The 5,616-nt window shown below is 41.3% G+C and overlaps 1 pseudogene; it reads right to left on the minus strand.

Moving 5' to 3' along the window:
• Positions 1–229: 229 nt before the first annotated feature.
• LOC126960685 (interferon-induced transmembrane protein 3-like) lies at positions 230–628 on the minus strand (annotated as a pseudogene).
• Positions 629–5,616: the final 4,988 nt, after the last annotated feature.

Genomic DNA, 5,616 nt, shown 5'->3' on the forward strand with positions numbered 1-5,616 from the left:
AGTGCTGGAATTACAGGCGTGAGCCACCTCACCTGGCTCTCAACTTTTTTGTTTGTTTGTTTTAACCAGAAGTATGTGCACTTTATTGAATGCCATTGTATAAAAGTGTGTGAGGACAAAAGGCTGATACAGGACTTGGCTCCGGGGGCAGGGCAAGGAATGGAAGATGGAGTGCATGGGATATAGGTCACGGGCAGAGCCCCTGGCCTGGATGATGCCTCCTGATCTATCAATAGACTTGGAAGATCAACACCAGGATGATGATGAGCAGAACGGTCATGACAATGCCCACAATCAGGGCCCAGATGTTCAGGCACTTGGTGGTGGAGGCATAGGCCTGGGCCCTGGTCAGGCCACCAACCATCTTCCTGTCCCTAGACGTCATGGAGTAGCAAATGCTATGAAGCCCAGGCAGCTGGAGTTCATGAAAATGGTGTTGAACAGCGACCAGACAACATGGTCGGGCACAGAGGTCTCACTGCTGAAGTGGATCATGGTGGACATTGGAGGCGTAGAGTTGTGGGGTGTCCCCACCACAGCCACCTCATGCTCCTCCTTGAGCATCTCATAATTGCAGGGGGCGGCTGCTGTTGGCAGGAGTGAAGAAGGTTTGGAAAGTGTGGTTCATGGTGTCGAGGGAAGACCAGTTGTGGTCAGGTTGCTGGGATGGTTCTCAATAGGCCCTCCATCTCCCCAGTAGTTTCAATTTCTCCTGAACTATTAAATTAATGAAGAAGCCCTTTTTTTGTTATCAGTCAATGCAAAGGTAAACTTCCACCAAGCTTACCTGTATAAACTGTTAAAACACAGATTGCAGGGCATCTCTTCCAGAGTTAATGATTCAGTAGGTCTGGGATAGGGCCAAGAATCGTGTTGCTCCAAGTGAAACTGATGCCATTGATATAGATGAAGCAAAAAGACAGTCTGGAAAGGCATGATAAAACCCTAAAAGATATTAACCCTTGGAGTCTTAGGGAAATGCAAGAGAACGTGTTATAAGAGTGGGTACAATTCTGATTTTTGTCAGAACCAAAGAAACAGTGTCACTGGATGTTCATTAGAATACGGTTTCCAAAAGTCATGGAAGCAGACAAGGCTGGAGCAGAAATGATGTCATATTGAGTTAGTCTATTTCCATAGAGTAAACAGATGCTCTGTTCTGCTGGTGAGCTTAGTGAGACTTCCAAACCCCTTCTGAAAAGAAAACTTCAGGGGTTTTAAGGCAGCCTGATATTTAGAGCCACCTTAATATGGAAAAATGAGACAGCATACAGGAAGAGATCACACAGGCCAGGAGGAAGGGATGTCGAGGTAATCAAGAGAGATGGACTCTCTAAAAACAAGCTGGAGGAGCACACTCCCCAGCCAGCTGTCATAACCTACACAGGGTAGACAAAAGCAGAATAAGAACACCATCCCTCAACTCTGGACTGAGTCTGACTTTGTAATTTGAGAACAGAGCAGAACATGACAATGTGATGGATGCCCTATTCCTCTTCCTCCCTGAGTAATATTGCTTAGGATCTCTTTAGTGCCAGAGGCAATTTCAGGGGCTCTACAGAACATGATTGTATCTGGGGCCTTTTAAGTTCCAACTGTGAGATCGGTTTATAGGACATTTTTCTAAAATGAATTGTTACATGTTTTGGTCTCTGCTCCTGATTCTCACTGCCTTTGCTAGATTGGCTATTTTAAAATCCTACTTTAACCATGAATGAGCAACATGATTCTTTCATGTGGGGAAAGAGATTGCTGTTGTTATACCCACAATTGATCTTTCCTATTTCTCTAAGATTGGGTTGGCTGAGAAAGGGATCACCTTCCTTCTCCCGTTCTTTCCTTCCACTTGAGAAGCAGTAAGAAGGATACTCAAGTGTCACTGACAGCCACAGGGCCTTATGTACTATGGGAGTTCAAACATGTACGATTCAATTTAGGAAAGGGAATTGCTCTCCAAGTATCATTAAGCCATTAAGCTTTTTTTTATTATAAATGAGGAAAGGCAGGACATGGGCTGGGAGAGGGCAAAGAGGAATTAGTCCATCCTAGCAATTCTGCCAATATTAGTTCATTTACTCATTCAGCAAATCTTTATTAAAAATCTCACCATATCATCACGTGACTGAACTCTGGAAGCAGATGGGGAAAAACAGATACACAGATCATCCTCTTGTATACATTATATTTCAGCAGGAAGACCAGATATTAAGCAGCTAAATTCATTATTAATTAATTGTGATATCAATAAGGCCTGCGAAGCACCACTACAGCCCCGGAGCTGGTCTGATTATGGGATCAGGGAAAGCTTCCCTTGATGAACTGACCCAAGCAAGTCTGAAAGATGAGTTGAGTTCTCTGATAAGAGGGTTTCAAATAGGAAAAGACTTGTTGGAAAGCTCAAAGGTAGGAGCACATACTATACACTAGAGGAACTAGCAGAGGACTGCTGGAAAGGCGGTGAAGAGGACAGAACATTCAACAGGAGCTGGGGTGCCTGGACAGTCTGTGTGGGGCAACTATCACCATGACAACAAATGAATGCAAAACGTTCTCCAAGCATCAAGGACTTTGTCTAGAACAACCAAAGAGCCATCCGCCAATCCATCTTTTGGAATCCAAAGCATCTAGGGTACAGCTGAGCAGAAGAAGGTGCTCAATGAATGTAGGTTGAATAATGAATAAATTAATCAAAAACGTAAGCATGTGTATAAAATCTATCTTTCACACACTGGAGTTGGCTTTGGTCCATTTACTGCAATATTTCAAAATCATGTAAGTATCTGAGTTCGCTGAATTTGAAAAGGCAGCCCAAAATAATTACTGTATTCTGAACCACTATGCTCTCAAATTCATTCCTATTGCAGCATGTGCACTCTCGTCCAGCCTTTTTAGTTTTCTGTCCAAATAAAATTAGGAGTGTTTTCAAAATACATATTGGAGCATTATTAATATCATATCAAATACTTGAAAATTTCATTAACAAGATCCAGAAGAGATCATAGTATCGGAAGCAGCTGAAAACAATATACACAATGAAAGGAAAGACCTTCTCCCTACAACATTCTTTCACTCTTCACACGTTTTTCTCTTCCATTGCCATCTCTGAAAGCATTAGGCCAAAACTTGAAAAATTAAAATAACTTTTTAGATAGTTGATGCCTTTTCATTCATTCAAATTGCATTCATCTTTTTATTCATCTGTTCGTATCTACTGAGTTGCTACCATATATGGAGCACTGTGCTAAATGCTGGAGATGCAAAGATGAAGGTAACATGTTCTTTACTATTGAGAGCATTAGGAGAAGTACACAGACGATAAATGTTAACATGTCTCAGGTAGAGAAGCTGGCTTTGGGGAGAGTGGAAACACCAAAGAAGGAACAGTCAGTTCTATCTTGGGCGGGGCAATGGGGAACCTGCTGCATGGAAGAATGTCCAGGCAGGAAAGGCTCACAGAAGAGCTGACATCTTCCTGAATCTTGAAAGTGTCCATCAAACAAACAAGGGAAAGAGGTAGCATTCCAGGCAGAGGAAATAACCAGAGCAAATGCATAGAGATGTGAGATAGCTTGTGAAGTTCAAAGAGCTGCACATGGTTTGGTAGAGAGGAGCACGAAGTTCAAGGTAGAATGGGAACGAGTTTGGTCACGGACATATCTCAGTGAAAGGGTAGCTACTGAAGGACCCTAAGCAGGAGAATGAAAAGCCAAGAATTTTATCTCAAAAAGAAAAATCCAATAATAGTGTAAAAAACTGGTTAGAAGGTATTTAAGACTAGAGGCGATTTTCTAGTTGGAACTAGAATGTTTATGAAGATAGAACTGATAGGATTAGGATGGTTTCCTGAAAAGCCATGTCAAAAATAAGAGGATAGTTACATAGTTTTTTTTTTTTTTTTTTTTTTTTTTGAGACAGAGTCTTGTTCTGTCGCCCGGGCTGGGCTGGAGTGCAGTGGCACGATCTTGGTTCACTGCAAGCTCCGCCTCCTGGGTTCACACCATTCTCTGGCCTCAGCCTCCTGAGTAGCTGGGACTATAGGTGCCCACCACCATGCCCGGCTAATTTTTTTTTTGTTTGTTTTTGTATTTTTAGTAGAGACGGGGTTTCACCGTGTTAACCAGGATGGTCTCGATCTCCTGACCTGGTGATCTGCCCACCTCAGCCTCCCAAAGTGCTGGGATTACAGGCATGAGCCACCATACCCGTTCTTTATTTTTCTATTAACATATCGGTACCTTTGTACAAAATTATACAAAGCTAGAGTCGGTTTGAGCGAGACGGCATCTAACCCAGTATCCTAAGTTTGCCGAGGAACTAAGACCCAGAGAAGGTAAGAGCTGCAGAGCTAAGCAGGGCAGAGCACCCCAAGGTGTCCTCAGTCTGGTCCATTACTCTTCTCCCTTCATCTTTCTCCAATTTACTAATCAATTAATGTTCAGCTATCAAATAGTACCTCTAGGATGCTACTTCAAGGAACTAAGCAAAAATTCTTTATAATACAAATCACTTAATTTTATATTTTTTGCATTTGTATGTTTACATATTACATTGTGCCTGCCTAAAATTATTTAAAAATGAAAAAAAAACTGCTGACACAGGTACTATCTGTGGGATACAGAGAACTATGACAATTATGAAATAAAACAATCATTAACATTTATAACTCTAATTCACATTCATCTTTAGTTTCCTCAGTGTGCTCATTCCAAGGGAGTCTTTTACTCTTTGATAATTATAGGCCTGTGTTTGCAGCCTAGTTCTGCCACCTGTTAGCCGGGTGATCTTTGTCAAGTCACTTAACCTCTCTATGCTTCAGTAAAATCGTTGTAATAATAAAATCTATCTGACGAGGTTGTGGAAGCCTTAAATGAGTGAATGCACTAAACTAGGTTCATAAGTACTATGTAGTGCTAACAATATATGTCTGAAATGATTCAACTAGCCATGGGGTAATGTGAAATGGGATGCTAAAACTGACAAGGCCAAACTTTTATTATATGTCACCAAACGGATTTATCTATAGTTGTTTGCAACCTTCCACGAGTCTGTGAGGTTGCTTCACATGATCAGGTTAGATTTGGATGAGGTGATTCTCCTACTCACCTGTTTTGCAATTATTTTCTTCTGGCTTTCTGACTTTTCAAGTATTATCTTTTCTCATTAAAAAAAAAATGATGTTCTATTATGGCTCTAAACTTACTGAAAACATCACAAACCCTGTGGAATGTTTGCCAGTGATGCAGTTGAAGTTCTCAAATTAATGAGAAATCCATTCCTGCATTCTTGATTCTGTAGTCAAATGCTAATTTTTAGTATTCTAACAATAGGTACCCACTCATTCAACAATAAACGCACACTAGGGACATAGTATGTGGGGACCTAACATTCTGTTAGGTGCTAGCAGGGTAGAGACATTACCCATACTCAAGGGAATCACCATGATACAGGGGGGTTATTCATTAAACCCTATCCACAGAGAATGAAACCAACCTGGCCCTCATGGAGCATCAGGTCTAGTGAGGGAGACAGATAATAAACAGGGAAACAAAGAAGCACACAAATACAAACTGGGAAGAGGCTTGTGAAGGTAAAAAACAGGTTAAAATTATGCTACCA

The sequence above is a fragment of the Macaca thibetana genome, chromosome 8, assembly GCF_024542745.1.
Source record: "Macaca thibetana thibetana isolate TM-01 chromosome 8, ASM2454274v1, whole genome shotgun sequence".
In the NCBI taxonomy this organism is placed as follows: Eukaryota; Metazoa; Chordata; class Mammalia; order Primates; family Cercopithecidae; genus Macaca; species Macaca thibetana.